General features: G+C 31.7%; 1 protein-coding gene across 1 annotated transcript in view; it reads left to right on the top strand.

The window, feature by feature from the left end:
* Positions 1-23,313, top strand: part of LOC6044222 — a 331,172-nt gene that overhangs the window by 147,972 nt on the left and 159,887 nt on the right. Inside the window, exon 3 of the mRNA XM_038260498.1 lies at positions 5,521-5,620. The gene's annotated coding sequence lies outside the window, so the exon portion shown is untranslated. The remainder of the gene's footprint in view (positions 1-5,520; positions 5,621-23,313) is intronic.

Genomic DNA, 23,313 nt, shown 5'->3' with positions numbered 1-23,313 from the left:
TTTTTTTATTTTTGATATGTTTTAGAGGACATCAAATGCCAACTTTTCTGAAATTTCCAGGTTGTGCAAAAAATCTTCGACCGAGTTATGAATTTTCGAATCAACAAAAACAAAAAACTTTTAAAAATATTTGTACCAGCCTTAGTCTCACCCAAAAAAAAGGCCAAAAAGGCGTAATATTGAATGTTTGGCTCTTTTGAAATATTAGTCTTGATTTAAATTTTTTAAAAATATTGTTTTCGGAAAGATCGGAAAATTTCACGAATGTTTCATATTTTAACATTGAAAATCGGACCATTAGTTGCTGAGATATCGACGTTAGAAAATGGTGGGTTGTTTGGGTGAGACTTAGTAAACATCAATTTTTCTGCTTTTTAAACCTTTGCATGGCAATATCTCAGCAACTATAGGTCGTATCAACAAAGTTCATGAAAGCAAAATAAAGAGAATTTTCGCAGCTTTTCAAAAATATTTTTTTCAAAAGTGGGCAAGCATGTTCACTAATTTAAAATCCAAAATAACAAATCCAAAATATGGCTTTATCTTGAAAGCGGTGCACTTTATGAAAATTTTACTAAAGTACTTTTTGATTGCAAATTTGATTTTACATCGAAAAATGAAGTTGAAAATTTTTTGCGACCAATATTTCGATTTTTTGAAAAAATTAGTGTTGATTCGAAAATTCATAACTCGGTCAAAGATTTTTTGCACAACCTGGAAATTTCTGAAAAGTTGGCATTTTATGTCTTCTAAAAAATATCAAAAAATTGAAAAAATATTAAAATGTTTTTTTTTTGCAAATCAAGTTTAAGTGACAAAAAGTTAAATTAAAAATCACGAATTTTTTTTTACCATGTATCATTTCTTCAGTGCAGTCCTTATCCATTCCTACAACTTTGCCGAAGACATCAAATCGATCGAAAAATTCCTTGAAAAGATACAGATTTTTGAATTTTCACATATCATTTTTGTATGGACAGCTGCCAAAATTTACTTAATTATCATTGATAAAAACAAAGCTTTTAATTGAAAGCCATTTTAAAATCAATAAAAATTAAAATATTTTTTTTATATATTTTTCTTTAATGTACAGAAATTGACAGTTCTGTAATAGATCTCAGCTGAATTATTTTCCAGAAAAAAGTCCAAATATTTCTGAGACAAATGTTTCAATGTTTAAAATCATACTCAGTGAAATTAGAATTGACTTATATTCATATGGCGAAATTAAATCCAATGTAAATGACAAATTACACATTATTCGTATTTTTGGCAACGGATTTTTTTTAATATGCTTAAGAAAAAAAAACAAACGAAATAATGATAAACTTAACGTTTATTTGATGAATTTCACAGTTTTCATGAAGAGCCCCAGCAAATATTTTTTCAAAGTTTATGTTTGGCTCGAAAATCAGGGGGCCTTTTTCCTAACAACTTCAATATTTCAATGGCATTCGACTTGCAATAAACTAAACAAAAAAAAAAAATCAAAAAAGTAAAAAAAAGTATTTTAGCGTGAACGAAGGCCTGACATATTCGATCAAACCCGTTGCAACATTTCAATTCTTACCTGGACTATAATCTTATGAATCTGTCAGAATTTTAATCTCTTAAAATTTCAATAAATCTACATTCAATAGCAAACTGAAGCATAAAATGAATTTCAATCGACTCAACCACGCTGAAAACGTGAAAAATCACGCCATGAATAGCTCCCCAGCATATCTTCCGACACTAGTTGATTGATTGAGAGGCTCAGCGAAAAATTTATAAAAAAAATAGATTGCTTCCGGTCGGATCGATTCCACATTTGATTGACCGCTGATTGACAATTAGTCAGGTATATTTTTTTCGTTCGCGGTACGTGTGAATGAAATTAATTGGAAGCGAGCTTTTTTTGTTGGGTGCTAAAGCTTCTTCTTAATTGTTGCTGGCTGCTTTGTAGTGAGCCGCCGTGTAATTTAATTAATGTGATTTTCAGTGTGTGAAGAATATTCGTGAAACATGATCGATGTCCTTGATGGAAGATTTCAACAGAGTAAACCAAAAAAAACCTTGATAAAAATTATGAGATTTGAATTTTCAATTTGTTGTTAAATAAAAATCTGCAAATAATTTGATTTTCATCTCAATTAAAATAGTGCACCGAAGTGTTCAAACAGTGCCCGAAACGGAACAAATCAAATATATTTCCTCGAATTGAAAACATCTGTTTTCAGGAGTGCCAAACAAACAGTGCAAATGCATCGCATTTCGTCAATTGTATACTCTTTGCCGCACGTGATAGTCCAACCCCATGGGGCGTGGAAAATGCAATTCATCTGCGAGATTAAGCCATCTTGCACTGTAAATGTTTAACGTTGTTATTTGACACTTATTGTAATTTTTTCTAGAATTGAAAAAAACAAAAGCTAAAAACAAGTGAAATTTAATGTGGGATTCAATTTGATTTTTTTTAACTGTGCACATCCCACAAAACAAAAATACGCGCATTTCACTCGAATTTGCACCATTTTCAAAGAGATTTCCGTGTCACCCCCCGCAGCGGTAAGGGGTGAGGTGGGTGCTCAAAAATCCGGCCCGATTATCCGTAGTGTTCTATTTTTAAAATCAACACGACGTCCGGTGCGAAAAGCAGAAGTGTGGGAGGGTGCCCAGTGGCCAGTTTCGGTTGCGAGATCAAAGTGCAGTTTTTTTTTAGAGTTGGACGGATTAACGCCAAATTATTCAAACTTTTTCGGCGTAATGTGGAAAGGGGAAGTTGTGTGAAAATGGGTGGTGTTTTCAAATGTGCTGTTGTATTTTTATTTTTATTTTTTGTTATCTTTCATAGCAACGCAAAAAAACGATGGTAAAATCGCATGCAAAAGCATGCACAACCGACGGTATTCAAACCAAGCATCAAACCAAGTAAGGACTGGCGCCTAAACCCGCTCGGCTATCAGACCGATTAAGAATGGAAAACATATGATATGCATACGAGTTTGAAATGTCGGTCAAGAAGGTTTCCTGATGGGCTACATATTTCGGGGTGTAATATTACATTGAATTTAATAAAATAATGCAAAATTTCTACACTCAAGCCTTTTAAACGCAGCTGAATTACTACTTTTTTGCTATAAGCACTTTTTAATTGAAAATAAGTTATGGGTCATTCCATTTCAACTGAGTACACTTTTGGACTTGACCTTCACCGATTTGGATCAAACTTGGAGAGAATGTCCATCTATCGATAGTTAACAGAAAACCCTAGTTTGGTGCTGATTGGACCATTTTCTAAAAAAAACTTTTTTTCTTTTGATCATAACTTTGCAACTATTTGAGCAAAAGACTTTCTAGTGGTTGCATTTTATAAAAAATTGTCCAAGGAATTCGATAAAAATAAAATTTTAATTCTCAAGTGCCCCCGGATATTATATTGTTACGTTTTAAGAATTAAAATTCAGTTTTGACCAATTACTTTTTTTTTTTATTTTATCACCATCGTGTTCCCAGGACAATCTTACATAAAAATCAATGTGAACCTCAAACAAAAATGAACTATTGGCGATATACAGCGATTTTACTGAAAAAAGTTTGATTTTGCACAGCACTCTGTCGAATCCGAAATAAGTTTCTCACATATAAAAACCAAACTATGCAGGATTCATCCCTTTTTGTTGAAAAGTACACCATGTACTTCGAAGTGCTGCGCAAAATCAAACTTTTTTCAGTAAAATCGCTGTATCTCGCCAATAGTTTATTTTAGTCTGAGGTTTACATTGATTATTATGTAAAATTGTCCGGGGAACACGATGGTGATAAAATAAACATAATAAAAATATAAGGAATCGGTCAAAACTGAATTTTAACTCTTAACAAGTTAAAATATAATAAATGGAGGCACTTAAGGGTTAATTTTTTTTTAATCGAATTCCTTGGACAATTTTCTATAAAATGCAACCTCTAGAAAGTCTTTTGCTCAAACAGTTGCAAAGTTATGATTAAACGAAAAAAAAGTTTTTTTTTTAATCGTCAAAAAGGAGAGCGGTCCCAAAAATAGAGGAATGGTCCAATCAGCACCAAACTTAGAAATTCTGTTAACTATCGATAGATGAACGTTCAAGTTATGTCCAAATCAGTGAAGGTCGAGTCCAAAAGTGTACCCAGTTGACCTGGAATGACCCATATTTATAACAAAGTGAAAAAATATGGTTATATTACATCTGAGAAAGGTAACATAATGATTGTTTAGAAACAATGTGTGATTTTACATCAGGAACACGCAAAATTTTCTTTGTTTTCTGTGGAATATCAAATTTTTACAGAATTTTTATGTAAAGTTACTCAAAATGAGATAATATTCAACTTTCAATAAATTTCAACCTTCCTAAATTCAATTTTTTATTCATCAAAGCTAATCTCGGTATCTCTCGTTCAAATTTATGATTTAATAAAGTGCTTTAAAATTTACTTTGATAAATTTGTATAACATTTCATACCATTTATTAGAAAAAGGAAGGTGTAATCATGAGCTATTATGTGACGTAACATAACCTCAATTGAGGCAAATTTTCTTTTCTGTAAATTTACCACAATTTGATGTAATGCAAATTTTTCTAAATTGATGTAAAATTACATTATAAAAGAAGTATTATTAAACCTTCCAATTTTACACCTTTCAAATTCACACAAATTTTTAAATTTAATATTTTGTCACCCAACTGACCATATTTATCAAATTATCATAGCCATATAACTCATGATTCGATTCTTAACTTAAAAAAAGCTCTTTTCAATAAGTTTTTAAAATCGAGCTTAAACATTTAGAAAAGTCCAAAATATTTAATTGTAATTTTAACATTTAAAAAACTCCAGAATATTTAGTATTATAATTATTGAGCCACTTGTACCAGATTTATTCAAATAAAAAATGCAAAAAAGTCGATATGCTAAAACGTAGACAATTAAGAAGATAATTATTTTCAAAAAAAAATGCAGTTTTGGAGATTTTGTTGAAGCTTCCGCATAGTTGATACCGAAAACCTGATAATAAAGCCGTTTTTTTCTATAGCCTCTTTGGTTTCCGAAAATCAAACTTTCTAAAAAAAATAATTATAATTTTGAAAATTTGTTGAGCATTTCAATCAAAGCAACTTTATCGAAGTAATCAACATGTTTTCTTGTGATCATCGTCTCTACGCATTTTTGTTTGTTTTTTGGGAGAGGACAATTTTTTAAATTGAAAAATCTACATCTATTTATTTCGAGTTTCATGAAAATGGATTGGAATGCCCAAAAACTTTCTAAAAGTCTAGCAAAATCTCAATTAAATCCATAAAAGTAAGATTTTCTATCAAGCAAATCAAACATTCTCTCTTCTCTTTTGCCACAACTCTTCTGTGGTTAATGTCCTTGCTAACTGTTTTGAAAAAAATTATTTACGATCAAAATTTTTAAACCTTTTTTAACACTTCTATAATTTATAAAAAAAATGGTAGATAAATGACTAATAAACTCTTGTCTATTTCTTCTTTTCAGAAATAATCAAACTCAATCACACCTAAATCGTTAAACAAACAATCAGGACGCATCTCAACCAAACGAATAAAGAAAAGGGTCATCGCACAAATCGTCCCCGGTGTAAGTACAATTTACTTTTGTTTAGTTTCGTTTGTATTTCTGTCTCGATCCCACATAAATCTAGAAACTGGAAGGGTCAACTCAGTTTTTTTTTTCACGCAAAACTTTGTCCGGTAATTTTGTTTCGAAATTTAGGCAAATAAATGTCTGCGAACCTAAACTGTACTCGCAATAAATTTTCTAGGTTAAGGCAAAGGTCAGCAGATTTTTTGTCCCCGAAAAAAGACGTTCTTGTCTAGTGGTAGTGCGCACTATGCGCCGACGAGGAAGTAGTTTGTTGGAAAACTTTTAGTGGAGCCCAATTTGAAAAAAGCTTGCTTTTTAATTCGACAATTTATTTATTTAAAAAGAAGAATTTCAAAATCTTTCAATTTCTCAACTGCCAACGACAACACACCATCATAATTTATGTTGATCCTTTAACTTTCTAGGTTAGAGTTTTCCTTCTAGTTGAATGCTGCGTTCCCTCTCGCAACAAAAAACAGAAGGAAAAGAGTTTCAAATCGGCGAGTTTGTCTTTCCTGGTCCCGCCAAGTCTCAGTCGCCGGGATTCGTTTTTCCTATAAATTTGCATAATTGTGTCGTTTTTCTTGACGTCTTCCGGAAAGCAAGATCCTATTTTTGGTGCTTTTGGCATTTGAAACTGAAACAGACTGCCAGTATTGAATATTTTAAGATTTTGAAAATTAAAACATTCCTTAACAAATTAAACAACTTTATATCTGTTGTTTATTTTTAAAATTTATAAATTTATTTGTCCTTTTTTATGGATTTCACTGCAAATATAATGTAACAATCTACCGAATAAAGTTTCACTAAATCAACAGTGAGCGGGCAACGAAAACCCCAGAATTTCCCCGAACGGCTGCAGACTTCTCGGTCCACCCGGCGTATAATGGACCGTTAATCCAAACAGCAATTACCGTCCCAAAAGGCAGAAGGTGTAGCTGAAAAGATTATCACAGAGGGATAGCGAGGAGATCCTCGTTGCAAGTTCTTTTTGGTTTTGCCGCTCACCATCAGAAATTCTGCACAGTTTATGGTTCACTTGATATTTATTCAAAGTTTTATAGTTGGACTAACGAAGTCTCAGAGCGCTTCTTGCGTTTGAGGTGAATCCAGAATAGTAGCGCTTATATTTAAAGGTTGTAAACGAACAGGACATGCAATGTAATAAAAACATATTTTTCTGGTGTCGTTGCAAATATTTCTTTGAATTTTATGTCCCCTTTCCCTTCAAAGTTGTTTTCAGAACATCAAAAATATTATCAAAATAGAAGTCACATTAACTGAATACAATTCACTATATATGAATTGATAATCATATTTTGCTTGTCAATGCTCGTTTTGAAACGTTTAAAATTTTGTGAAATCGCGATGAAATACAGCGCAAAAAAAAAACTTATTTTCACCGGCGAAACAAATTCAATAACATGATTGAGATCGTTTCACAATATTTCGGATTTATATGAAATTCCAATGTTCGGCACCGCAAAAACTTTTTTCTTTGCCAAATAAAGTTTTTCGTCAATAATTAGAAATTTTGAAAACTTATTATTGTGTATAATGCATTTTGAAACATTTTTTTTCAAAATCGTTTGTGGAAACTATAGTGTTATTTTTTTTATAGATTTTTATAGTTTTTTAAAGATATTTTTATTTATTTTTGTTTTTATTCTTGTCTTCGTTTTTGTCTATTTTACTAGTTTTTTTGTTCTTTGCCTCTAGCGATAAGGCCGTCTCCTTAAGACGGCGTTTTCACCACCAAATTTGTCCTATTTTTTTCCTTATTTTCCTTATCAATTTTGAATAATAAAAACATTTTTGATAATACATTTTAAATAAAACATTTTCGATTGTTGAAACCGTGGTTAAAAATTATATTTTTTTAACATTTTAATTTTTCCCTATTTTTTTGGGAATGCCCTAATTATTTAAAATACCTTTTAGTTTTTTGAGTGTCTTTTTCTGTAGATGTTGTATCTTTTTGTTGTTTTTAGTATTATTTTTTATATTTTTAAGTTTTTATTTAATGTTTGGTTTTGCCTTCCTCACTGAGGTAAGGCTATAATCCTGCTCCAAAATTGAACTTTTTATTTTAAGCTCGAAAACCCACCTTGATGTATACATATCGACTCAGAATTGAAAACTGAACAAATGTCTGTGTGTATGTGTGTGTGTATGTGTGTGTGTATGTGTGTGGGTATGTGTGTGTGTATGTGTGTGTGTATGTGACCAATAATGTCACGCAGTTTTCTCAGCACTGGCTGAACCGATTTTGATCAAACCAGTCGCATTCGACTTGGTTTAGGGTCCCATACGGTGCTATTGAATTGTTTGAAGTTTCGATAAGTAGTTCAAAAGTTATGTATAAAAATGTGTTTTCGCATATTTTCGGAAGATGAATAAATGGCAGTAAACTAAACCAAACATCATCATGTTATACATCGTTATATAGGTAATTGAAAGACCTTTCCAACGAGTCCACAACTTTGAAGATCTGGCAACCCTGTCTCGAGTTATAACCACTTAAGTGATATTTATGTACTTTTTTGTAGCCGGATCTAATTTAAATGTATGTAAACAATGTCCGGATCCATCATCCGACACATCGTTGGCTAGATAATTGAAAGACCTTTCCTACAAATTTACAACATTGAAGATCTGGCAACCCTGTCTCGAGTTATAACCACTTAAGTGATATTTATGTACTTTTTTGTAGCCGGATCTCTCTTAAATGTATGTAAACGATGTCCGGATCCATCATCCGACCCATCATTGGTTAGGTAATTGAAAGACCTTTCCAACGAATCTACAACATTTAAGATCTGGCAACCCTGTCTCGAGTTATAATCACTTAAGTGATATTTATGTACTTTTTTGTAGCCGGATCTCATTTAAATGTATGTAAACAATGTCCGGATCCATCATCCGACACATCGTTGGTTCGGTAATTGAAAGACCTTTCCAACGAATCTACAACATTGAAGATCTGGCAACCCTGTCTCGAGTTATAACCACTTAAGTGATATTTATGTACTTTTTTGTAGCCGGATCTCATTTAAATGTATGTAAACAATGTCCGGATCCATCATCCGACCCATCGTTGGTTAGGTAATTGAAAGACCTTTCCAACGAATCTACAACATTGAAGATCTGGCAACCCTGTCTCGAGTTCTGACCACTTATAATGCCACTTATGAGCCCTTGAGTGATATGTGTGTTTTTTTGGATCAAATTTGTGTCCAAACCCATCATATTAAATATCACCCATTGTTGGAAAAGAGTGAGGAAGGCACCAACCACATAGGTGGATTAAGTTAGTTTTTTTTATTTATTTTTGTTTTTTTTTTATTTTTTTTTTAATTTTGCGATTTTTGTTTATTTTTTTATAAGCTATGCAGATGGCCTTATTGCACATTTTTTAATATGAGATATTTTGGAAATTACTGTTTCAATTGAAATATATATAACATTTTTGATAATGCACTTTAAAACTTTTTTTTTCAAATTCGATTAATAAAACCGTAGCTTAATTTTTTTAACATTTTTATTTTTTGCAAAAGCCTTTATTAAAAAAAATAAATTTCAAAAATATTTTCAAGTTTTTTTAGTTTTTTTGATTTTTTTTTGTTTGAAGTATTTTTTTTCATATTTTTAAAGTTTTAATTCAATTTGAAGTTTTTTTTTATGTAATGTTTTTTTCTTTATTTTTTTATTTTGTCGCTTTTGTTCTTGTTTTTTTTTATTTGTTGTTTGCCACTAGCTATGGAGACGGCCTTATCGCCTCCAAATTTGTCATTTTTTTTTATTTGTGGTGTTTCGGAAATTACAGGTTCAGTTTTAAATTTAAAAGACATTTTGATAATGCATTTTTAAACATTTTTTTTATTCGATTTTTGAAACCGTGCCTTAAAATTTTAATTTTTTTAGCATTTTAGTTTTTCCAATTTTTGTGAAAGCCTCAATTTTCTCAAAATATTTTTATATTTTAATTTTTTTTCATATTTGAAAAAATATTAAAATATTTTTGATTTTAATTTTTTTATTTTGCCGTTTTTGCAAATTTTATTGCATTTTTTTTAAATTGGTTGTTTGCTACTAGCTATGGAGATGGCCTTATCGTCACCAAATTTTCCTAATTTATTAATTTAAAATATTTTGGAAATTACTGGTTCAATTTTAAATACAAGAAACATGTTTGATAATTCTTTATTTTTAATTCAAATGTTGAAACCAAGACTTTAAATGTCCCAAGTAACATTTTTTTTCCAGGAGTTCTACAAAAGCTCTTCAAGATAGCTACAGCATAGCAGTTTGGATTGGGTAGGATAAAACTCTCTCCAAGTGCTCTTCCAAACTCCTGAAGAAGTTTTGAAGAGAATTTTATCCTACCGTGGTCCAAACTGCTATGCTGTAGCTATCTTGAAGAGCTCTTGTAGAATTCCTGGAGAAAAAAAATGTTACTTGGGGTATTTTTCATTTTGTGCTATTTATTTTGAAAAAGCCTGGATTTAAGAAAAAATAAGTTTTTTCCTATTTAAAAAAATATTTTTATTTGTTTAATGTTTTGTAATTTTTTGAAATTTATAAAAAATTTTAAAGTTATTAGGCCGATGCAAATATTTAAAAAAGTTTTTGTCCCTCGGCCCTGGCCGAGGTCAAGGGGGGGGGGGGGCAAAAAAATAAAAAAATATAAAAATTTTAATAATAAGCCATAGTCTTCACATTTAAATGAAAAAAGTGTTTTAAAATGCATTTTACACTAGTTCAGTTGTTTTGCAATCATTAGTTTTCAAAAAATCTAAGATCTGACAAAAACAAAAATTGTATCGAAAAAAAAGATTTTGCATCGAAAATTTTCAAAAAATCTTAAGATTTTTCAATAAACCCAAACATGCTAAAAATAATTTTAAACGCAGGAGAATGTATTTTAATTTGATTTCAGCTGGTTGCACTTGAATTTTCATTGAAATTTTGAAGTTTATTGTAAAAATATTTTTTTGCCCCCTGATTTTTCGGGCCAATTTTGAAGGGGGGGGGGGGGTGACCGAAACTTTCAAAAATATTTGTACCAGCCTTATTGTTTATTTATTTTTTTTAAGTTATTATTTAATTTTAAGTTTTTAAGATTTCTTCATTTTTTGTGTTTTTCCTATTTATAAAATTTTGCCGATTTTGTATATTGTATTGGTTTTTTTTTATTTGTTGTTTGCCACTGGCTATGGAGACGACCTTATGGTCATCAAATTTGTCCTTATTTTTTAATTTGAGATAGTTCGGAAATTACTGGTTCTATTTCAAATATTAAAAAAAACTGAAATTTTCTGCTCCTTAAATAAAATTTTTAATTCTGGTCAACATTTTTAGAATTAAAAAATAATTGTTTTCAGTCTTTTATCTAACTTTTTGGATAAACAGAAAATTTTACAAAAGTTGGGGCTATTATTATGATTTTTTGACAGCATTTTTGATTTATTTAAAAAAATCCTCATTTTTTAAACAAAATACATTTTTTCAACAGATTTTGCACCTTCTTGAACTTTTGCGCCTATTTTAGACCCATAAAATACTTTTAAAAAATATATATTAAAGGTTTTTTTAGGCATTAATCAATCATATAAAAGTTACTATTTTTTATTAACCTTATACTTTGCAACTGATTCGGGGCGGTTTGTACGGTATGTCCTCGCATCCTGCCTCTCCTATTGATTCTTTGAAATTCGATCCATTCACAGAATCGAATAGAATAATTAAAATAGGTTAAACGAGATGATATTTGATTAGATCAAATTACATAAGATTAGATTAGGTTAAAAAACATTAGACAAATAAATATTAAAATTGATTAAATTAGCATCGATTAGATCATATTATGCTAAATACGCGGTTGATTAGATTAAATTAGATTAGATTAAATTAAAACTTAATATATTAGATAAGATTAGGTGAGACGGGGGATTGGGCTTGAGATTTACATTGAGATTGAGATTGGGATTAGTCTTAATTACAGTATTGCTGATGAATTTTCAATGAAACCTAACCTAACTTCTTAATACAAGTCAGAAAACTTGACAACTTTAAACTCCCACTGAAAAAATAGTGGAAAAATCCCCCAAAAAGCAACAAACACCCCCACAATCCGTCATAATCTGGATTACCAACACGCTCTAAGCCCCCCACCAATCCCTCAAGGAGGTGGTGAAAAGAGTTGCTTCTCAAAGCAACCATCATCCTTGCCTTCACCGTCCCCCTGAAGGCAATAAAGTGAAACAAAACGCCCACAAGGCAAAGACGGGCTTGGGGTGTTGCCTTCAAAACATGCAAATTCTTCGAAAGTAATACTTTTCATCCGTTGACGGTTGACTTTTACTCTTTCTTTGCTGAAAATTCAAACCCGGGAGCTGCTTCGCTAGCTTTCACTCTAGATTACACACACTCAGTCAGCTCGTTTTTTTTTTTTTTTTTGGGAATGTTTTTGGGGTGGGAAACTTTATTTTCCCGCCAACATTTTGCGATATCGTTCTGGGGAAAATAGGAGGGAAAGTTTGGATTAGGAGAAAGAGTAGGGGCAGGGGTGGTTAATAAAGCTTCAAAACAGGGAAAAATACACGGATGAAATGTAAATCTGATCTGCAACTTCTTCTGAAATGAAGCTACGGGAAGAGTGTGTTTTTTTGTTTGAGAAAGCATAAGCTTCAGGATAGATGAGTTAGAAAAGGAAGGGAGGTTTATTGTTTTGTTTACGTTGGCTGTTTCAACAGAAGATTTTTCATCTTAAGGATGTGTAAACAAAATGAATGTTTTTCAAGCTAATTTTGTTTTCAGACTGCGATGTTCACTTTTCTTTGAGTTATATAAAGTAAAGCAAAAGAAGCTTGAACTTATAAAATTATTAAATATCGAAATAATATTGATTTTTCGCGTTCATTCAACAACTTCTGAACCTCCTTTGTCTTCAATCAATTTCACAAAAAAAAAAACACACGCAATCGTTATCATCCACCTACCTGTCATATGTCACTCGCTCGCAGTTATCAGCCGCAACCGCAACAGCTGTCATCAGATTTGCAAATTAAATATGAAAAAATCGCCCGATATGACACGTAATTGCAATTTGCGGTAGCAATGTTTGCCTTTTACCCTTTTATCTGACGGACGTTATCTTGATTGGTTGTATATTCGTAAACACTTGTCACAGCCCTGCTTCCTCCCCTTTTTGACTCTAGGGGAAAATCTGTGAATTATTAAAAATAATTATTATTGATTTCCCTCTGGTCAAATGATAATATGCTGATTTTTAATCAACCTTTTACATTAAAAAAAAACAAATATTATCAGATTTACAAAATAAAATTTCATCAAGTTGAAATCTCAAGTACCACGAATGGCCCAATTTGTTCACAGCAAGTGTTCGGGCCATAAATTCAATCTGATGACAGCACCGAACTGAGTCAGTAACTTTCAATTTTATTGGATAACTGGACAGCATTGCTCAACATATTTCTCATAAAGCACCCACCGCCAATTGTCACCAACCCACTTGAGCTGCCCGGGGTTTTTTTTTCTCTACCAATTGCCAACATCTGCGACACGAACCGGCCAGCCGGGTATTGCACCAATTCCCGTCCAGAGGAGTGCAACTTCCTTATTGTTACGCGCTAATACACCATTCAATTAATGTCAATTTACGTGCATGCACACATATGTGAACGAGCACTATTTTTCTTCTTTCATGAAGTTGAACTCCACTTTATCTGTCTGGTGAGTTCCAGAGCATAATAAATCGGTCCATTTGGTCTCCCCCTCCTCCCCCCCCCCCTTACTCTCTGTGGAGTTGGCAGGCATAAATCATGTCACCGGGGACAACTGGATGCTGGGTGGGATTAGCAAAAAAATAAACATGCAATTTGTGAGTCACTTTTGAAAAAGAGCATTTTTTAAAATTATCGAAAATTTGAGAATTTTCACACACAAATCAATTAATTCACCTTTTTCAAAAGTTTTGCCCCAAAACTAGATCGACCAACATCAAAGATACCAACAACAAAAAAAAATGCAATGAGTTATGCCCCCGCAAATGACTAAACGTGCAAACTCGACGAGGAGCAAGAGCGAAGTACATTGCACTTGGATTGCTTGTTAGAGAGGCTATGCTGCAACGATGACTGGCGCATTTAGCGGGTCCATTAGAAGTGTTTTATCTTATCTCAAGTCATTTGCTTATATTGATGTTGTTTTTTCGAAGTTTTCTTATGTTTTCGGATGATATTTCATTTCATGAAATGTCCATGAAAATATATTCAATATTTAAATGATGCATTTTGTTTGTAATCTTCATTATTTCTAATCTGATCCAATCTAATTTTTGTCATCTTCATCTTTCAAAAAAAATCAAAATTAGAATCAAAAAAGCAAGCAGCAAATTATTTTTGGAATAGACAAATCTACATTTGTCTTCGATTTCACTAAGAATTTTGTAAGTCTAATGAGAATTAGGTTTTTTTTTAGTAATCCGTTCCACAGATTCCTTTTTTTATAACAACGGATTCACATTAAAAACAGTCTTAAAAATGATTTTCATTCAACACATGTGGAAAAAATAAGAGTAACAAATTCACTTTTTAATCCGAAAAAAAATAACTTTAATGCTCATGTTTTCAAATTGATCAACCCTCTTAGAAGACCTTCTTTTTGTAAAATCTATTTTATTTAATTTTTCCCCAAACTTGGTAGGGGCTTTTCCTTTCCTATGACCATTTTGCGTCGTTGACTCGTCCATACAAGTTTACATAAAAATTTGACAGCTATCCATTAGGGTGGTTCACGGATATATGAAAAAAAAAAACAAAAGTGTTCAATTTCGTTTGCATCAACCAGAATTTTGGAGTGCTATGACCCCAGAAGCTAGCCTGAAAATTTGAGCTCATTTGATTAAGGTTTAGTTGCTCCAGTTTTGATCTGAAGTTAGTATGCAACATTTATCAATTTACTATGGAGAATTGTAACTTTTTTCATCTTCTGATAAAAAATTTACCAAACTTCTGTCAAATTTTCCTTTTCTTAAGTTTTTATATGTTTTGATCCGGGGAACAACTTTGTAGAACATCGCAAAGTGCTAGAAATTGCCCCTGAAAAGTTACAGGATGTTTTTTTGAGTAAACTTTTTTTCTGGAATATTTTAAAATAAGCTCAAAAACCAACCTGTATCTTTTCGGGATCAATTCCTAGCGCTTTGCGTTGGTATACAATGTTGTTTCCCGGATCAAAACCTATAACAAAACTCTTACATGATAAAATTTTATCGGGTTGAGGCAAACTTTCTAGAAGAAGAGGTAAAAAGGGAAAAATTAATCAGTTAAATTTATTGAAACTCCATTCTAACTTCAGATCAAAACTGGAGCAACTGAAACCAAATAAGCTCAAATTTTCAGGCTAGCTTTTTGGGCCAAAGTACTTCCAAATTCCGGTTGATGCAAACGAACTTGAACACTTCTGTCTTTTTCATATATCCGTAAACCACGCTATTGTCCATACAAAAATGGTAATTGATATTGTAGAATCTTTGTTTTAATAAAGAAATTTCTGATGAATTTGGGGAAATTGGTAATTTCGTAAAAACATTTTTTTTCATTTCAACACTGAATTATAGGTATATGCGCAAAACATTAGTTGAGATTTTTTGCCTTCCTCACTTTACTGAGGAAAGGCTATAAAATCACTCGAAAAACGAACTTTTTGGTTAGACCTCCTAGACCAGCCTTCATTTGTACATATCGACTCAGAATCACCAGCTGAGCAAATGTCTGTGTGTTTGGCTGTATGTAGACATGTGTACCAAATTAATGTCACTGGAATATCTCATCACAGGCTCAACCGATTTTGGCCGGAATGGTTTTAATCGATCCGTCTTAATGTCCCCTAAGTTGCTATTTAAATTCATGCAGTTTTATCATGTATTTAAAAAGTTATGTCAAAAAAACTGTTTCATATTAAATTAAAATTATGGTAAAAAGGGTGGTTTTTTTTTCATGAAACCCTCACATGTTATATATTTTTAGAAAGCATATGAGAAGACCTTTCTTGTGGATTAAGAATTTTCAAGATCTGACTTACCTATCTAAAATTACAAGCATTTTAAAAAATGGTCTGAATTTACATAACCTCAAATGGTCCCGTCTGATCGCCACGAAAAAAGCCTTGTAGAGGGATGCCATTTTCCTGAAAGGCGGTGTCTGTATAATCTTGACAAAAAGTCTGTAAAAAGTCAATTTTGTTTTACTCGTCACTTATTTTTATTAGGACCTCTTAGGTGCTGCGATCACGTTAGGGGAGATCCAATGAGAGGAAGGCACCAACCACCTAAAGGTGGATTAGGTAACGTTTTTTTTTTCAAATAATTGGTTGTGACCCAGAGATGGCAAAATTTATTTGGCAGAGCTACATTTTTCTTTAAATAGGACGTGTTTTGGAAACCTCTAAACAAGCGGTCGAGAAAAATTCACTTGAAAAAAAATATATCAGATTTGAAATAAAGAGGTACTTTACAGAAATTTTGTTAAAGTGCACCGTTTTGCCTCCAAATAACCAACCTGCATGATTTTTGTGAAAATTATACATTTTTCTTGTTTCAACAATGCTAAATTATGCTCAATTTTAAAAATCGTTTTGTAGAAAAGTTGATAAAATTTTCTTTAAATTTGTCTAAAATAAATCGAAGATTGGACTTCTGGTTGCTGAATATAATGAATATAATTTGAAAAAAAAGTTAAACTAAGAACCTGAAGATGCCCTTGAAAACCATAGGTCGTGGCGGTCTCTATGTCAAGATTTCTACTAGAACCTAAACTTTCGAGTAATTGAATTGCATCCAATCTTAAATCTAAGATTTCGTAGAATTTCTCCAATTAATTTTAAAATTGCGTTTATTTCTGCCAAAACTGAACGTATGCTTAAGTTTTATTTAGAGAAAATATTTTGTTAACTATTTTCAACACTGTGTTTTGATCGAAAAAGTCTACATACGCTGAAGTTAATTCGGGCAAGTGAAACTATTTTTTTTTTCAAAATCTGTTAGCTATTTAGGTAACTTTTGGTAATATTTTAGCAATTTAGAATGCTAAAATTATTATTCGGGTAATACTTTGATGTACTTTAATGTCATCAGTTGTACAATGATTTTTTTTTCATTTTGTTTAAAAAATCATTTATTTTTGGAATTTCAAAAAAAAGTGAGTTTGAAAACTATTAAGTGGTGAACTAAAATTGGATAAATGCTATTGAGATATATCGATGAGAAAGTTGCTACAGTCAAGAGTTAGCTTCTAAAATTTTTTTTTTTTGCTCTTCAATTTTTATAAGAGTGCAACGCGATCCGAGATGATCTTGATGAGTTTTTAGCAATATTAAAATACGTTTCATGAAGAGATTTTTTAATACCACCAAAAACAAATAGAAACTTAACAAGATAAATACAAATTAAAATACTAAAAATGAAACAAGAAAAACATAAAATAAGAGAACTAATGTTTTTCGTAGAAAAAAATTGCTCAAAATGACCTCCTGAACACAGGTAAATAAAAAAAACGAAAAAAATGTGGACAGTAGAGGGTTAAAATGCTTCTCCTCCAGTTTGAGTTCAGTGAGTTCTAAATTCTTAACATCGCAAAAAGTTTTTTTTTTGCATTTTTTTTTTAATTTTTGTCAAATTTTACATTTTTTGAAATCTAATGATTGTATATCCACTGTACAGGAGTGTAATGCATTTTCCAATATGGGGTTTTTATTGTAAAGATGAAATTCAGACTTGTTATTTTAATTTTTTTTGAAAATATTTGCATCGACCTTATAGGAAATGCTGTCTCTAATATTAAACAAAAGTTCTTGTTAACTTCAATTGAATAGAAAAGGTTAAAACTAGATTATGAAAATTAATTTGCGTCTTAAAAATGTTTCCGTATCATTTCAAGTGTGTTATTATGATCAAAAAATGTGTATTCAGTTTTAGTAATTTTCAATGAAAATAAGAAAAATCATAAAGTTCACTGCACCTTCCTGCTCAACAATACGATAGTCTTCTACTGAAAGGGCAGTAATTTGTCTACCCCTCAGGATCCCCCCAACGTCGAATGGTGACAAATAAATGCCCGATGGCAACGTGGTTCTGCTGCCAATAATAGCCCACCGACAACACTGCTGCTGCTGCTGACCGGGCTGAAAACCTGCGGGATCAGCTCAAAGCTTAAAAGCGGCAGGCAGGCAATCCGTAAATTTATTGCCAATTAATAACTTTGCAGTTGGCTCAACTGCAGCATCGGAACAGCACAGACAAACAGATTTTTTTTTCAGTTTCTTTCAAAGTTTAAAAAAAGGGCATGGCAAACATGTTTCTGACATTCCAAGCTCTGTGACGAAAAGTATCAATTTTTCACCCAAGCCGAAGGAAGTCACCACGAGAGGCTGGAATCCCGCCAAAGGGAGGCAACATTTTTAATTGGATACACACGTACACACACACACACATGGCCACGGCTCCCCCGGAGACCGCCCTTTTCCGTTGCGCCGAGCATTTTTCAGGAATGCTTCCCCCCCGGGTTGTTGTTTTCGTCTCATGCCCGGAACAGCAAGAGTCTTGAAAATGTTGAAAACTCACACGCGCCATGGAAGAAGATATTTTCTCGAGCCAGCCAGCTAAGCCGCGCAGTGTCGTCGCTTGATGCCTGCCTTCGGGCGTTTAGCGAAGGCCTAGCTAGTTAAGGGGAGAGTGTGTTTGAGTGAAAAAAAAAAATTGAAAATAATTAGTGCTGTTCAGGAAAAGCATGTATTTGCATATGATATCTAGTGTTGGCTTATAAAGCTGAACAATTCGCTACGAAATTGATCTTTATTTTTTTTAATTTTGCATTTTTTGATCTGGCTGAAACTCTTTTGGTGCTTTTGGTATGCCCAAAAATGCCATTTTGCATCATTAGTTTGTCCGTATAATTTTCCTTACAAATGTGGCAGCTGTCTATACCAAAATGATACATTAAAAAAATCTGTATATTTTGAAGTAATTCTTCGGCAAAGTTGTAGATATGGATAAGGGCTACACTAAAAAAATGACAGGCGGTAAAAAAATGGTGATTTTTAATTTCATTTTTTGTCACTTAAACTTGATTTGCAAAAAAAAACTATTTTTTTCTGATTTGTTTCAGAGGATATCAAATGCTAACTTTTCAGAAATTTCCAGAACGGGCAAAAAATCCTAGACCGAGTTATGATTTTTTGAATCAGTACATTTTTTTTCAAAAATTGGTCGCAAAAATTTTTCAATTTCATTTTTCGATGTAAAATCAAATTTGCAATCAAAAAGTACTGTCGTCAAATTTTGATAAAGTGCACCGTTTTCAAGTTAAATCCATTTTTTGGTAACTTTTTTGAAAATAGTCGCAGTTAGTCATTTTTTTAAATTCGAATACATACATGCCTTGATTTAGCACAGCATATGGGGGATGCAAAACCGAGGCACAGAGCTTATGAGATTCTGGCTATATGGGAGCATAGTGTTTCGGAATCGGGATGATGTCAGCTATCCATTAAAATTATAATTTCATGAAAATTTTCACAAACATACGTATTTTTCCTGTATTTTTATTTTTTTTTAATTTTCTCGAAAAAATACTCAAAATTAATGTTATTGCAATATGTGTATCAAATGATTGGAATTTTTTCATAGATTTCGGATATAAAATCATTTTTTTAGAACACTCAAAATATTCACAAAACTTTTATTTTCGAAAAAAAATACTCAAAAGTTTTGTTTTTACGATATCAAATGATCGGGATTTTTTCAAACATTTCGAATGTAATAACTTTTTTTTCAAATTGCTCAAAATTTTCAAAAAACTACGTAGTTTTGAAAAAAATCTAAAAATTTTTGTTTTTAAAATATGGAAGGATCAGGATTTTTTCACACATTTCAAATGTAATGTCAGCATTTTTTGAAAATACTCAACATTATCACGTAACTACTTATTTTCAAAAAAACTCAAAATTTCCGTTTTTATAATGTTGGTATCAAACGATCGGGATTTTTTCATACATTTCGAATGTAATAGCAAAATTTTTTGAAAATACTCAAAATTTTCACAAAACTACGTATTTTCGGAAAAACTACTCAAAATTTCAGTTTTTACAATATGGGTATCAAACGATCGGGAATTTTGCAAACATTTCAAAAGTGATTAAAAAAAGAATATACTATTTTTTTATCAAAACCACGTATTTTCGGAAAAAAACACAAAATTTCAGTTTTTACAATATGGTCTCAAACGATCGGGATTTTTTCATTACATGAAAATTTGTCAGTGGCTTGTGAAAATTTTGAGTGTTTTCAATAAATGTTGTTATAACATTCGAAATGTTTGAAAAAAAAAGTTTTTTTTTTCGAAAATACGTAGTTTTGTGAAAATTTTGAGTATTTTCAAAATATGTTGTTGTTATATTTGAAATGTTTATCCATATCATTTGATACCAATGTTGTAAATACTGAAATTTAGAGTATTTTTTTTCGAAAATACGTGGTTTTGTCAAAATTTTGTGTGTTTTCAAAATATCTGGAGTTTTTTTTTTTAAAAGGACCTATAAACCACATTTTCAATTTTTGCTTTTTGGGTGTTTTAAGAACCGCCTTGAGTCAGGGATATTAAAAAACACCCAAAAAGCAAAAAATGAAAATTTGGTTTATAGGACCTATTCAAAAAAAAAAAAAAACTCCAGAAATGTTGTAATTACATTCGAAATGTATGAAAAATCTCGATCATTTGATATCCATATTGTAAAACCTGAAATTTTGAGTATTTTTTTTCGAAAATACGTAGTTTTGTGAAAATTTTTGATTGCTTAAAAAAAATGATTTTACATTCGAAATGTATGAAAAAATTTCAATCAATTGATTCCAATATTGCAATAACAATAATATTGAGTATTTTTTCGAGAAACATTGCGTTTTCAAAATACAGGAAAAATACGTATTTTTGTGAACATTTTCATGAAATTATAATTTCAATGGATATTCCAAATCACTATAATTTTTTGAAGTTTGCATGATTTTTCATACGATTAGAGCCAATGTCTCCCATGTAGCCAAAATCCCATAAGCTCTGTGCTTCAGTTAAGCACTGGACCGTGCTAATCCGAGGCAGCTGAACGAATCAAACCCGGGGCAGTGAAAAACTGAAGCGTGCAAAACCGAGGCATGTCTGTACATGTTTGCCCACTTTTGAAAAAAATATTTTTGAAAAGCTTAGAAAATTTTAAAAGGTTGCCAATATTTCGATTTTTTTTAAACTGTATTGATTGTAAAATTCATAAATCGGTCAAAGATTTTTTGCACAACCTGGAAATTTCTGAAAAGTTGGCATTTTATGTTCTCTAAAACAAATAAAAAAAATAGTATATTTTTGCAAATCAAGTTTTAGTGATAAAAAGTTTAATAAAAAATCACCAATTTTTTTACCGTGTATCATTTTTTTCAGTGTAGTCCTTATCCATACCTACAACTTTGCCGAAGACACCAAATCGATCAAAAAACTCTTTCAAAAGATACAGATTTTTGAATTTTCATACATCATTTTTGTATGGACAGCCGCTAAATTTGTATGGAAAATTATATAAACAAACTAAAGGTGCAGAATGGCTTCTTTGGGCATACCAAAGGCACCAAGAACGTTTCAGTCGTATTAAAAAATACAAAAAAATAGAATGGCCGAAATCTGAGAGAACTACTCTGGTATGGATGAGGACTACTCTGAAAAAAAAATTATTTTACCGTGTATCATTTTTTTTCAGTGCAGTCCTTATCCATACCTACAACTTTGCCCAAGACTCCAAATCGATCTAGAAATTCCTTCAAATAATACAGATTTTTGAATTTTCTTTTGTCATTTTTGTATGGACAGCTCCCAAATTTGTATGGAAAATGATGCAAAATGGTTTTTTCGGTCATACCAAGGCACCAAAAAAGTTTCAGCCAGTGCACCATGGGGTATTTCCATATAAGCGAGCGGCCAAAAATATTTTTTTGCTTTTTTGTGACTTTTTTGTGTTGTTTGTACTTAGTATAATGAAAACAAATGAATTTTGATATTTTTCCAAAAAAAAGTTTAATTTTCGATTTTTTCATATATTTGAGGCCACATGCATTAAAGTGGTGAATTTTAATATTCTTGCTCTGTCTATTTGATGCACGGAATGGCGGTTTATGCTATGTTAAAGTTTCTGATTTACGTTCAATCTCCCTCTCCTTCTTCTTGAGTTAAAATCCACCTCTCTTTGAATGAATTTCTAATTTTAATAAACGTACCTAAGTATCAACAAAGTCATGAATATCAAATCAATTTCAAAACATGCATAGTAGGTACATTATTTCTTCCTCTGCAGGTAAAATAATATGCTTTTAACCAAGCGTATACGCGAAATCATTAATTTTCCTGCATGAATCAAAATATTCAAAATGGCATAACTCAAAAAGTGCACAAAAGTGCACTTTGAAATTTAGAGACAAGTTAGGACATGGTTCAAATTTTAGGCTGCAAATCAGATCGCACAAATGCACACAAAAAAAGTACTCCATTAACAAAGTTGAAAAAAACTAAATTTTGAATAATAATCCATCTTTTTTGATTTTTATTATTTTTTTTAGCGTGTAAAAGTGTGTTTTGAAAAATGTTATTGAAAAGTTGAATCAATTACCTTTCTGAATATATATAATGATGCAGGAAAAAATACATAAACAGCTACACAGTACAACTATGAAAAATAATCATTTTTTGTCAAAAACATGTTTTTCTTACCATTTTCGCCTTTGAAGGTCTGCAATTCAGTGAATTTTGATCCTACAACTTTCAAACTCCGGATTTTTCTTAGTTAGAATGTTTATTTTCGAAAAAAAATACCAAAAAAATAATTAGAGTATGTCGGTTTTTCGATTTATGGCCGCCTGAAACCCCATAGTGTGCAGTGCTGAGGTATAGAAATTAAGCAAAACATCTTTCTCCAGTCACTTTCTGATTAGTAAGTAAAGCTTGACTACCTGTCAATTCGATTTTGTGGCTTTATATGAGTGATATAAATTTGAATTCCTTTTTTTAGCTTGTGAGATCTCTTCTTGTGTCTCGTGATTCCCAGCGATGCCATTCTCTCTCTATCACTCCACCCCTTTTCCTCGACTACGTGCTCTCACCGCTGAGTCTCTCAATCTCTCCGAAATGAGAGAACGCGAGATGGCGATTAGGAGTCGACCACGCATGACGTCCCGTAAAACTGCGTTTGCGAAATTGGTTTTGTGGCGGCTTTTGTGGTTAAACGCTGTTGCAGTAGGATGATCGTGGATGCGGGAATGAGAGAGAAAAGGAAAATGTCAATCGCGAATGTTTAAACACGAAAACGTGTTCGGCTTTTTTCGGCGCTGAGAGTTTCAATAAGGAGAGAAGAGTAGTTGTGTTTGAGGCATGAATATTCAGGCGGGGTAATTGTCGTTGCTGAGAGCCGAAATTTTGATATTTTAACAACCTTGTATTTTATGAAACAATTCTGTTTCTTTTCTGTGGTCAATTCACATAATTGATTTCATCGTGTTATTCAATAATCACATAAAAATTATTGAAATATTTATTTTCAACAGTTTTTGTATCCAACACATATTGAAAA

This window comes from Culex quinquefasciatus, chromosome 3 (assembly GCF_015732765.1).
Source record: "Culex quinquefasciatus strain JHB chromosome 3, VPISU_Cqui_1.0_pri_paternal, whole genome shotgun sequence".
In the NCBI taxonomy this organism is placed as follows: domain Eukaryota; kingdom Metazoa; phylum Arthropoda; class Insecta; order Diptera; family Culicidae; genus Culex; species Culex quinquefasciatus.
The sequence above is the reverse complement of the archived record's forward strand: the minus strand, read 5'-3'. Positions and strand labels throughout refer to the sequence as shown.